Source organism: Sorex fumeus, unplaced genomic scaffold (genome assembly GCF_029834395.1).
Source record: "Sorex fumeus unplaced genomic scaffold, SorFum_2.1 ptg000086l, whole genome shotgun sequence".
Lineage (NCBI taxonomy): Eukaryota > Metazoa > Chordata > Mammalia > Eulipotyphla > Soricidae > Sorex > Sorex fumeus.
The window spans coordinates 33455258-33469226 of NW_026606143.1; positions in this window are offsets into that span (position 1 = coordinate 33455258).

Consider the following 13969-nt stretch of genomic DNA (forward strand, 5'->3'; position numbering starts at 1 on the left):
ATAACCTACTTAGGGATAGTCGAGCTTAGATCTGGTTTTTAATAGTGGTGAAGGGTTTCATGGAATCATATACAGCTCATTAATTGCAATTTTGACCAAAGCCTATATACTTCCTTAGTGAGAGTTTAAAAAGAACTATGGGGGCTGGAGCCATAGCACAGCGGGTAGGGCATTTTGCCTTGCATGCTGCCGACCCGGTTCGATTCCCAGCATCTCATATGGACCCCTGAGCACCACCAGGAGTAATTCCTGAGTGCAGAGCCAGAAGTAACCCCTGTGCATCACCGGGTATGACCCAAAAACCAAAAAAAAAAAAAAGTACTATGATTCCATTAACTGAGCTCATCTTATGTAAAAAGAGCACTAATACTGCTAAATTGATGCCTATTTGCCACCTATTTTTTTCTTGCATACATTTACAATTGCAGATAGAAGAAGGGCCATTACAGCTAAATAATAAATGAGCACTTTTAAATTATAAGTATGCTTTATGTTGCTGTTTTGTTTTATTTGATTTGTCTGGGGACCACACCTGGAGGGGCCCAGAGTTTATTCCTGGCTCTGTGCTCAGGGATTGTCCTGGTGGTGCTTGGAAAACCATAACCAGAGTTGGGCACATGTGAGAAAGAGCCCTCACCCCTGTACTGTCCAAGTATAAATTTTTGTTATTATTTTTTTAAAGAAAGAAGGGAGAGAAGAAATTGTGTTTGGGACACAGAAAGTGGTGAATTATAATGAGACACACAAGTGTACTTCTTTTATTTATTTATTTATTTTTTGCTTTTTGGGTCACACCCGGCAATGTACAGGGGTTACTCCTGGCTCATGCACTCAGGAATTACTCCTGGCAGTGCTCGGGGGACCATATGGGATGCTGGGAATCGAACCCGGGTCAGCCACGTGCAAGGCAAACGCCCTACCCGCTGTGCTATCACTCCAGCTCCCCAAGTATAAATTTTTAATCTTGAATTTAAGATGGGACAAGGGGAGAAGATCAAATAATTTTTCTAATGATTCTCAAAATAATTTTTTTTCCAAAATGTCCCTCAGCCCTGACCCAAACTGGGATCTGGGAGAAAAACTTAAGAATCAAATCAGGGGCTAGAGCGATAATACAGTAGGTAGGGTGCTTGCCTTGCACAAAGCCAACCCAGGTGGATCCCCAGCACCACACATGGTCCCCTGAGCCTGCCAGGAGTCAGTAAAACACTGAGCACCCACCGGGTTTGGCCCCCCAATTAACAGTCAAATCAATCAGTAAATTTCACTGCAGAAAATAGGTGCTCATACTTACACTGCAATACAACTTGCAGTTTTTCTAAAATTCACATTTAACTGGGCATCCTCTATACGTGCTAAATCTGGCATCCCTGCTAATTTGTGGGGCTCAGGATTCTAGGCAAGAGTCTATTAGGCCCCCATTTAGCACAAGCAACTCTTCCAGAGCTTCCCCAGCCTTTATTTGCTCTATTCTCTTGCTAATAAAACCCCAGCTGTGCTCAAGTGCTCTCCCCATCTACATTTCCGAGGTGGTGGGTGCTGATTAGTCCATCAGTGTGCAACCCAATTAAAGGAAAAGACCCAATATTCAACGGTTTGAAGGAGAGGGGTTCTCCCAATCTATCCTGCAGGAAGAATGAGGAAGCAAGTACACTGGTTGCCACTGGCAGCCATTTTGTGACTAGGAGGAAAAGCCAGCCTTAGATTCAAGCCTACTCACCAAATAAGGCAGAGTCTGAAAATAGAAAGAACTGAGTCGCTTAATTTAACAAACTGCCTTTTCCGTGCGTTTAAGACAGTTAGAGTTTTTATTAGACGCCTCAGAAGCATTCTGTTACAATTGTCAGAGCCCATGAGTGCTACTCATCACTTTATAATAAATAAACAAGTGTCATCAAGATGTAAGATGTCTTTATCCAGGATGGATGTGGGACAAGACTGCAAGATTAAATAAGCCTTCTAATCTTTGTTGAAGAGCATTTATGAAATGCCCGTTTGGGTCTACCCCTCTTAATGTAATCAAGATCTCGGTAAAAAGGTTAAGAATCAAATAAATGTGTAAATGTGTAGTGTTTATAGGAAGAGATGAGCATTAGCTATTCTCTGGCACTGCTCAGAGTTTAAATCTGACTATCAGAAATTACTGTGTTCGCTTAAAGTTCATGCCATTTGAGGAAATGTCATCTATGAAATGCTAGTCCAATACCTCGGTTAAAATTATTAAAGGGGAGAGGGGGCAAGGAGATACCTCAACAAGCTGAAGTGGATACTTTGCCTACAGGAGCCCAAGTTAGATTCCAGGAACCACGTGGTCCCCAGAGCATCTTCTAGTGCGAGCCCCCAGTCCTGAGCTAGGAGTAGACCCCTACCCACCTCAGCACTGCAAGGTGCAGCCAAAAAAAAAAAAACAAGAAAAAAAGACCTATTAGGGGGCCACAGATATAGCTCAGCAGTAGAACACTTATCCTGCATGCATGAAGTCCTGGGCTCTATCCCCACCTCTGCAAAAATATTAATAATAATAAATAACAAATAAACTATTAAAACCCTCTATTCCTTTCTTGCAGGCACTGAGCTAGCTTGACCATGCACAAGACATAAAGAATGGAAATGTCAGCTTCAAAAAGACCCCAGAGGGAACAGCACACCGGAACAGAATGCTATATGAAAGCAGGTGTTGGCAAGGCAGCAGGATGGACTGGCTCAATCCATCAAGTCCCCAGATTCAGATGCCAGCTCTGCTTTGTTTCTGTGAAAACAATTCAATTTCTCTGTGTCACAGCTTCCTCCTCTGCAACATGGGGGTGACGGTGTTGATGATGATGACAAAAATGATGATGATGATGATGATCTTTATGTCATAGATCTAGGCAGGTGACTCTGAGATGCTTAGCATCCATTTTAAGACTTGAAAGACTCGTTGCGACTGGGCAAGCTTTCGCCCATAAACTTGAGGCTCTTTGTTTTTGCTCAGTCACTACGATGACCCACATTTGGAGGCAGACTGGCCAGGGAGGCTTGTGACCTAGAGGATCACACCCTGCCTGTGCTGGTGTGGGCAGAGGGCAGGGCATACGCTGCAGGGGATGGAATGCAGGGCCTCAGGTATGAAAGGTTATCCTCCTCCAATTTGAGCTCTCTGGACCTCAGAAACTATGCTTCTGGCTAACTTGCCTTTCTTGTACCTTCACACTTGACAGTTTCTTTGCCTTTTAGGTCTATTTGAAAAAAAAAGACAATCTGGGGCTGGAGTGATAGCACAGCAGGTAGGGTGTTTGCCTTGCACGCGGCCGACCCAGGTCCGATTCCCAGCATCCCATATGGTCCCCTGAGCACCGCCAGAGATAATTTCTGAGCGCAGAGTCAGGAGTGATCCCTGTGCATCGCCGGGTGTGACCCAAAAAGCAAAAAAAAAAAAAGACAATCCAAGGGACAAGAGAAATAATACAGTGAATAAGACGCTTGCCTTGCATGCGACCAACCAGTGTTTGATCCCCTGCACCCCATAGGGTCCCCTGAGCTCCGCCAGGAGTGATCCCTGAGCATAGAGCCAGGAATAAGCCCTGAGCACAGCCAGATATGGCCCCCAAACAAAAACAAATAAAATCAACCCAAGGTCAGTGTGTGTCAGAGTGTGCCTTGAAGGTGTAGAGCCCTGGGTTGGTCCCTAGCACCAGAAAAAAACAAAAATGGATGGGAGAGATAGTAAAGAGAGTAAAGCATTTGCCTTACACACAGCCAACCCAGGTTTGATCCCCAGCAGCCCATATATTCCCCCCAAAGCACCACCAGTTGTAATTCCTAAGTACAGAGCCAGGGGTCACCTCTGAGCATCAGTGGGTGTGTCTACCCCCTCCCCCTCAAAAAATTTCATTTTGAAACTTGAATGTTCTATTTGATTGAGATCCTGGCGCCCTTCCCCATCCTAATGACTATCTGCCAGGCTTGTGGCTCAAGGCAACTAAAATGACCAGGGCTCAGCCCTTTCCCTTTCACTCATTTCTTATGTGTGTGTGTGTGTGTGTGTGTGTGTGTGTGTGTGTGTGTGGTTTTGGGTCAGAGCCAACAGCACTCAAAAGTTCTGGCAGTGCTCAGGGGACCATGTGGTGGTGCAAACGGAACCCGGGGCTCCCAGGTGCAAAACATATGCTCCAGCTCTTTGAGCCTTCTCCCTGGGCCTACTTCTCCCTGGGCCTCCTTGCTCCTGGGAGGTAGAGTTAAGTTCTCTCACTAAAACCAACTCTCCTGGCCACAGGGATTCATTCCTAGGACTGAAGAGGAGAAAGGGAACCATTAGCAGTTGTCTTGGGGCAGGAATGTCACCCCCCCCCCCACCTTCAGAGTCCTCCTCACCCTGTGGGCTGTGGTTGGCCTCTGTTGAGAGCATCTGAACGACAGGATTTGCCTCCCCTCTCGCGCCAGGGAGAGTCATTTTCCCCCCTCCTCATCCTACATGGGGGTAGTTGGAGAAGGGAGAAAGAAGTCTCTCTCAGGGGGCTGGAGCAATAGCACAGCGGGTAGGGCGTTTGTCTTGCACGCGGCCGACCGGGGTTTGATTCCCAGCATCCCATATGGTCTCCTGAGCACCTCCAGGGGTAATTCCTGAGCGCAGAGTCAGGAGTAACCCCTGTGCATCGCCGGGTGTGACCCAAAAACCAAAAAAAAAAAAGTCTCTCTCAGAGCGCCACGCCCCTGAGAGCCTCAGTACCCAGAAAACAGGCCAGAGTCTGCCCCTCTGAATACTCCAGCGTCCTGAAGAAGGGTTCCAACATTCGGGGGTCTAAAGAATGGCTTCTGGGAAAGAAAGATGGTGGCCGCACGGGAGCCTCATGGACAGCAGGTTTGAGCCGGGGGTGGGGGCGGCAGGGACCTCATGGGAAGGGGGGCGTTCCAGTCCGTCCTTCACGCCCGACCGAGGTCACCAGCTGTCCCCCACGAGCGGCTCTCCGGCACGGCCACGACTCCAGAGCACAGAAACCAATCTCTTAACCATCTAACTTTTAATAGAAATACTTCCAGGGTTAATAAGTAAAATAGCAGAAATCCAAAACATCATTTAATTCTTAAAACTCAGCTGTAGAAAGCAAATCATTTCACAACGCTTTTTTAGCATATCTGATTTGGGGGGGAGGTCGTAAACTCTAAATAATAATGGTGCATCTTTTATCGAAACAATGAATCTAGTCAAAGTAGATAGAGTGTTAACTAGAACTCATCTGCCTCACAGGAATTGGGAGGGGTGGGAGGTGGGGTTCTATTGGGGTTCGCGGTTAAAAATAAGTATTGGTAAAGGGAAATGTGTTTGATATTTACATGACTGAGACCTAAACCTGAAAGCTCTGTAACTTTTCCCATAGTGATTCAATAAATAAATAAATTTAAAAATAAAAGAATGGCTTCTGTGGTTCGAATGGTGAGGATAGCACCAGGAGTAACCCCTGAGCATCACTAGGTGTGGTCATTCCCCGCCTCCCAAATAAAATATATTTTGAGTTTGGAAGTTGAATGTTGTATTTGATTGTATCTCTGTGTATCTCAGCCTCCTGGCAGTGGCAAAGGAAAGATGGCGAATAGGTGAATTCATGCACTTAAGTAACTGCATTGATAGCAGTGATGGAGCAGGAAACAAAACAAAGCCGGATCACTCTGTGCTAGCTGCTTTTTTTCCCCTCCTTTTTGGGTCACACCCAGTGATGCACAGGGGTTGCTCCTGGCTCTGCACTCAGGAGTTACTCCTGGCAGTGCTCAGGGGACCATATGGGATGCTGGGAATCGAACCCGGGTCGGCCGCGTGCAAGGCAAACGCCGCACCTGCTGTGCTATCTCTCCAGCCCAGTGCTAACTGCTCTTGTGCTTTGCGAGTCATTGTGTGCGTGTCACTTCATCCTCGCGGCTACCCTTGCAGGGATGTCTTCATTTTGGGTGTCCCTGAGCAGGCCCCTGAGACAAGGATTCAGGCTCAAATAGTTTTACTTGAGAGTTGATCCTAAGGAACACCAGAAGCTGAGTGGGTGAGTGAGACGGGGAAGAGAAGGGAGCCAATAATAGGTGTGTTATCAAGCCAGTTATTGCTTTGTGGGCGACTCGAGCGGAGCAAGATTTGTGGGGGGAGCTCCAAGAGATGTTAGGAACCTTCTCCCCACCCAGAAGGGGACAAAACCAGAGCGTTTCTCTGCCGTGTAGAAAGGTTGTTCAGGCATTTCCATGCCAGCGTTTCCATTTCTCTTTCAGTGTAGGCAGAATGTTCCCCCACAGCCTGGGGAAGAACTCCCAGATGAGCTCAGTCCCGGGGATCAGGCAATGGAGGTGAGTACTGTGGATACCTTGGGTGAGGGCAGCAGTAGGTCCCCTCACTTAGGATGCTATTGTGCCATTTTAGCGAACAAGTGTTTCCCAGCGTTACAGCCAACAGTGCAGTGGTCTCCAAACTGTAGGCTGGCAGCAGAAATAGCAGTGAAGAATATGAATGCCACATGAACCTTCGTGGAGAAATTTCAGCCTGGAAGCATGGCACTTGGCTATTTTGAGGATCCTCTGAGATAGCAGTTACATCTCAAAGCCTCCTCCCCCCCCCCCCCCAGCTCTCCTGCCTTGCTCCATTTTTAATCCTCCAGGGTGGCTGTGGATTTCCTAGTCTAACTTAATCTAGTGCATCCACATCATCTGAGATCAGCAGTATCCAGGGAGTGGCAGTGTGACAACGCTAATAGGTGCGGTTACTGATGTAAAGGACTTTTTATTTCAAGAGGAATCGCTAATAAGAGCAGGGCTGTGCTGTCTTTGACTTTGTAAAAAGCTAGCCATCTAATTTTATAGATAGCAGCAGGAAAATAACTGAGAATTGGGCCACATGATAGAGAGTAATTCTAGCATCATTCTATGTGGCCTAAATAATTTAACAGTCTGTACATCCCTGCCTTGATGATTCTAGGTATGAAGGCAGTCCCTAACATCCGTTTCACTTTGCTTCCCAACATAGTGCATCATGAATTATGAAAGAGACTTAAACTAAGGGAGTATATCAAAGATACTTGTCTCAGATACATATCTCTACTGAATGCAATTTTTAAATATCAGTACATTAATTTTTATTTGTTAATATCTTAATCTGAATGAAGCTACATTTCTCCAGCTAAACAGTGGACTATTGATCTTTTTCTTTTAGAAATAATATTAATCGGGCCAGCGCGATCATACAACAGGTAGGGTGGTTGCCTTGCACACAGAAGATCCAGGTTTGACGCCCAGCACTCCATATGGTCCCTACCAGGAGGGATCCCTGAGTGCAGAGCCAGAAATAAGCCCTGAGCACTGCCTGGTACAGTCCAGGCCCTGACCCCCCCCCCCAAGAAATAAATAATATTATTAATCAATATTTATTGAATACTTACTGTGTACCAAGCATGGATTATCTCATTAATCTTTGAGATATGCCTGAGAAATCATGCACACACTGTAGCACTGTAGCACTGTCCTCCCGTTGTTCATCGATTTGCTCCAGCGGGCACCAGTAACGTCTCACAACAAATTGTGAGACTTGTTATTGGTGGGGTTTTTTTTGGCATATCGAATACGTCACGGGTAGCTTGCCAGGCTTTGCCGGGCAGGCGAAATACTCTTGGTAGCTTGCCAGGCTATCCGAGAGGGGCAGAGGAATCGAACCTGGGTCAGCCACATGCAAGGCAAATGCCCTACCCGCTGTGCTATTGCTCCAGCCCTGAGAAATCATGCGATGGATTTAAAAAATCATGCAATGTATTTATTTTTTTAAGTGTAGCTCACTGTGATTCAATTTTATTTTATTTTTTTACTTTCTTTTTAAATTTATTTATTTCAAATACCCATCCCTCCACCAGTGCCCATTTCCCACCACCACAGATCCCAGTATCCCTCCCACCCCCAACCCCCCCATCCCACTCTGTTCCCCTCTGTTTTCTCTCTCCTTTTGGGTGTTGCGGTTTGCAAAAGAGTTAAGTCTGATTTTCAGGGAGAAATGTTGGATGATTTACTTTCCATTGATCACTTTGTATATAAGGAGATGTCATGCGGCCGCATAAGCGGCCGCGCAGTTTGGAAAAAATGTCCTGGTACCAACTTGCAGGCTCATGGTCACTGGGGTTCCATCTGGAGAAGGCGGGATGCAGCACCTACCCCATCTGGGACCTCCCGGTGATATCAGCTCTGTTTGGGACCTGGAGCATTCTCGGGGAGCTGTGGGGCCCTCCAGCATGCGATGGATTTAAAATATCTCCACAAATTTTCCCTTGCTCCTCTCTTCAAATTACACAGCTAACTTTCCCTCCCCTCAAGTGTGAACCGTACATGGTGGCTCATTTCTAATAAGTAACATGTGACAGAAGTAATGGTCATAGATACCCATGACCTTAGACTAGGTCACTAAAGATAGTAGCTTCTTCCTTATTCGGGTGCTTGGTCACTCAGTATGGAGGACCAAGCTCCATACTAAGTGAAAATACTTTCAAGTTGCCTTACGGAGAGACTGTATGTTGAAGAACAGAAGCCTCCCATCAAAAGCCAGCAAGGAACTGCCAAGAGCCACATCAATGCGCCATCTTGGAAACATCTTCCAGCCCCAGACAATCTTCTGATTCCTGCTGCCCTGATTCACAGCCTGTATGCAAGCTCTTGAGAGAACCTGAGCTAGACTTGCCTAGTAAGCCACTCCTGAATCCAAACCCCGCAGAAACCTGAGAAAACAATTGTGTGTCATTAAAAGTCACCAAGTTTGGGAATAATATGTTATGTAGCAATGGGGAACCGATCCAAGTGGATTCTATCTCTATTTCACAGGCAAGGCTTTGGTGACTTACCCAAGCTTGCTCAAGCAACCAGCTATGGAACCAGGCCCAGGCAACTGACCCCCAAAGCCTGTTCCTTAACCACTAAGCTATACTCTCTGAGCAGTAGAACCCATTTATGTAATGGTGCCACATGCCAAGAACATTCCTTACAGTCTCATTTACCAAAAACTCTGAAAGAAGACTATTTCTTGCCTTCCAAAGACATCCAACTTACCATCTTATGGGAATCAGATAATAGTGTGGCCCATGAAGTTATACACATTAGGCAGTTCGGTTGTCCATTTCACTTTATCTTTTCCATACTTGCTTAGTTCAAGTGTGAAGTGAGTTGATAAGCATCATACTAACAATCTCTTTTTCAAAGAATTCTGAAACATTAAAAATGCCCCCCAGTGATACCATGCCTTTGAAAACATGCAGATAGGCTGAGATATAGTATATATTTCTTATCTCAAATTTTTAATTAAAAATGGAAAAATTTTTAAATGCAGCATTTAATTTATAAAGGAAACAAATTAGTTCATAGAGTCTAAGTAATAAAAGGTAATAAAATGGCTGTTCCTTTCATTTTCTAGGTTTAATATAAGAACTAATTTAGTGCAATTTTACAGACGTTTTTAAAGGTACCTTGGAATTCTGGGCTGTGAGATAAAAATACAGGCGGTGGAAAACATATTAAACTTGTTTTTCTCAAATTCATAAGACGATTCTTGCTCTTTTAAAATGTTTCAATAGGGCTGGGGAGAGGCTTAATGGGCTAGAGCACATTTAAACACTGGAGACCTGGGTTTAATTCTCATCTTCAGCACCTCAAGGTCCCCGGAGCACTGCTGGATATGACCCAAAAAGGAAAAGAAAAGAAAAGAAAAAGAAAAGAACACATTCTGATATAATGGGAGTCATTTGCATAACAATGATCTTCTCTATTATGCTTTCTGTTGTACAGAGTACAAGAGAAAACAGAAATCAGGTAAAGCACAACAGCCATTCTCTTTAGAAGGTGGAAAAATCTTCAAATAGACCTCAATCATCCAGTTTTGTTACCTGTATTGATCAGTGCATGATATTCATCACTTTGTCTTAAAAGTAAAGATCATATCTTATACTTTTTGTTTTCCTCATGGCTAACACAGGCTGTGGTGTTCAGTCAGCATTTGCTGAAAGATAAGTGAACTCTTCAGTGATCAAGGTCACCCATATCATTTTATGCTGTGTTGACATATAAGAGAGAAAAATTAAATATTCAGACAACTACTTGCAGAACACACATTTTCCTTTCATTTGATTTTTTTTGGTCACAGTAAGCTTCTGACTCTGTCCTCAAGGATTACTCTGATCAAAGTGATATATGGAAGTTAGCACATTAAGGGATAGTTTGTTATGCAGCAATGGATAGCTGATACAATGCCTAAGATGAAATCACATGAATCTACACAAACTGGCTTCCAAAATCAAGAGAAAAACTGTGTCACTGTTCTGGTAAGAGATAAAGACTTTGTAACCAATCAACATCTATAAAGAGTCCAATTGTTTTACTCAAACCAGTTTTATTCATCTTTCACATAAGACCTTGATCACGATCACAATCATCCTGTTGTTCGTAGATTGCCTCCAGCAGGCCCCAGTAACGTCTCCTTCGTCCTAGCCCTGAGATTTTAAAAAGTGCCATATTCAAGGCTCTTTCAGGGTTAGGAGATGAGACCCATCATTGTTACTGGTATTTGGCATATTGGGTACGCCACGGGGAGTTTGCCAGACTCTGCCGTGTGGGCCGGTTACATTCAGTACCCTGCTAGGTTGTCCAAAGTAAGAATGAGATAATGATTCGCGGCCGCGCGCTTTCGGGAGCTGAGATTTATAGTCTCTGGGTCTTGGCCATTGATGGGATTACACGGTGCCAGGGGGTCAGGTGGTGGGTGTGACCCCTGCCTACTGGAAGATGGAGGAGGATGGAGGATGCTCAGCCCCGATCCAAGCAGGCTTGGAGATCTCAGCCCTGGGACCCGCATGCCTCTGTTCCTCTGCCGGTACCTTCATGCGTGTGGAGAGTGGTCTCAGCATGGTTGTGGCTGGTTCTTCGGCTGCTGGAGCTCTACTTGGGGCGGGAAGGGAAACTCAACCCGCCCCCCTACAAGGGGCCCCTGCGAGGACAGCCAGGTGCGGGGGCAGGAGACTATAAAAAAAAAATGAGAAGGGGCTGGAGCAATAGTACAGTGGGTAGAGTGCTTGCCTTGCACGTGGACGACCTGGGTTCGATTCCAAGCATCCCTGAGCACTGCCAGGAGTAATTCCTGAGTGCAGAGCCAGGGGTAACCCCTGTGCATCACCAGGTGTAAGAGATAATCACACTGAAGGGTGTGCGTTCGCGGGCTCTCTAGGCGGCTCTCCCACCGCCCGAGTTCGGTGCCCTCTAGCCGCTGTGTATGGACTGGCTCAGGACAGCTGCTGGTGATGGGCAGGCAAAGGAAGAACGAGGGCCAAGCGGGTTGATGATTAGCTGCCATTTATTCAATCTCTCGGCTCTCCCATCTCAAGCACTCTTCCTTCCTAGCCCCTCATTCCTGGGTCCCAGCTCTCTGGATTCTGCCTCTCCTCTACTAGTCTCTCTATCCCTACTTGTCTCTCTCCACCTGGCGCTATGGGCCCACGCTATACCCAGTCTGGTAACCAAATCAATATAAGAAAGCCCATCCTGAGGGCCCACCAGGTTCAAAGGAAACACCACCAAAGAGCTATTCCAAAGCCCTCCCTGACTGCCCAAGGGCAAAATACCTCTTAAGGTGTTTTTCTCCTTTCCTCAGTGAAAAAACTCAATCACCATCTTAATACTAGTTATTTCTGAATGGACACAGTAAGAGATAACATTGAGGCTTACAGGGCAGCTCTCCTGGGAACATCTTGCCACAGACTCAGACTACAGTGCTCAGGCCAGATTAATCATTCCTAACCCTAGCAGGGTCCGAATCTAGTTATTACTTTTTGGATCATGACAGCGTTTGTCCATAACCAAGCTCTTAACTTATAGTTAAGCATTATGGCACTTTGGTCAGGCCCACTTCGATGCCAAGGTAGCACATAGCTTACCGCTTGCCCTGGTTCCATCCAGTCCCTCGTCAGGACCCTGCTTTGGGGGGGTGCTAGGAGTAAGGGCAACTGAGGCTTAGGTGAAAGAACAGATGCCCAGGAGGAAAATATAATTTAGAGTCAAATGACTCCCACATTACAAAAGCATAGCATATACTGTCTTCTTGTGTCCATACAAAAAGGACATTGCTCTTAATAAACTATGCAAAGGACTTAAGGAGAAGAGAAAAACAATATTTACAAGTCAACTGAGCACAAAGAAAGAAGTTACCAATAAACAAAGAGGAATGGGAGCACTGTGATGGGAGCAACCCAATAAATCTAAACTACCTGAGACTATGCAAGAAGGAAAAATCAATGTTATCCTACAGCCAGGTATAACCCAAAAAGGAAAGAAAGAACAAAAAAAAAGAAAAAAAACGAGAAGTCTGCCAGGAGTAATTTCTGATTTCAGAGCCAAGAGTAACCTCTGAGCATCGCTGGGTGTGACCCAAAAAGCAAAAAATAAAAAAAAAATTAAAAAATTAAAAAATGTGGCTGGAGCAATAGCACAGTGGGTAGGGCGTTTGCCTTCCAGGCAGCCGACCTAGGTTCGATTTCCAGCATCCCATATGGTCCCCCAAGCACTGCCAGGAGTAATTCCTGAGTGCATGAACCAGGAGTAAATCGTGCATCGCCGGGTGTGACCCAAAAAGCAAAAAAAAAATTTAAAAATTAGAAGTGCTAGCAAATGACCTGGTTGGCTGGAGTTCACTCATCCAGCAAAGATTAATGAGAACTTCCACTATAAAAAAACACTGTGCTTATCACAATGGGGATACACAAACGGAACAGCCAGTCATCATAAGCTCTATTTTCCTTATTATTTCTCTTAGAAACTGCTAATAAATATGGACACAATCAAAAAGTCATCATGATAAAAGAAAAGGGGGGGAGCTGTTATGCTACTCATTCGTAAATAAGACAACTTCTGGGAACATTGCATAACAAAAGAAAAACAAAATTGAGGTTTATTTTTTCACTAATCAACTCCACCGGTATGTTTCTGAGAAATATACCTGACAAATTCGTTAAACACCAGTCCATGGAAGGCTTGATGTGTTGTGCATAAGCTTTCCCGGCAGTTTATGTTTTAACAATAAAGCAGTCAATCACCCCGAAGCAAAAATCTCACATTGTAAAATCCAAGATTCTGTATACGGTTTAGACACTGTTCACAATAGTCGAAAAACAGAAACCACCTAAATGTCCATCAATGAACAAATGGATAAACATTCCACACGATGGAATGGTCAGGCCACATAACAAAAAGGAATGAACTACTAACCATCATACTACAACATGGATGGATCCTAATGATGCGATAGTAAGGAATCGAAGCCTCATGCAAAAGGTCACCTACTACGGGATTCCATTTATATGAAAGGTCCAGAACAGACAAACCCACAGACAGGCAGCAAATGGATGGTTGTTGCTTAGGGCTGGAGTGAAGAGTGGGGAGCTGGAAAAAAAGGCAAATGAATACTAACCAAGATGACATTGCTTTTAGGAGTGACGAAAATGTTCAAAACTAGATCAGAGAATAGTTGTACAACTCAGTGAATATACTAAAACCCAATGAATGATATACAAATTGTATAGACTGTGAACTACAGCTGAATAAAATTGCTACTTAAAAAGTGTGTCTAGGGGCTGGAGCATAGCACAGCGGGTAGGGTGTTTGCCTTGCACACGGCCAACCTGAGTTCGATTCCCAGCATCCCATATGGTCCCCTGAGCACTGCCAGGAGTAATTCCTGAGTGCAGAGCCAGGAGTAATCCCTGTGCATTACCGGGTGTGAACCAAAAAGCAAAAAAAAAAAAAAAAAAAAAAGTGTGTCTAGGGGCCAGAGCGATAGTACAGTGGGTAGGGAGTTTGCCTTGCATGCGGCCAACCTGGGTTCAATTTCCGGCATCTCATGTGGTCCCCCCAGCACCGCCAGAAATAATTTCTGAGTGCATGAGTCAGGAGTAACCCTGAGCATCGCTGGGTGTGACCCAAAAAGGAAAAAAAAGGTGTGTCT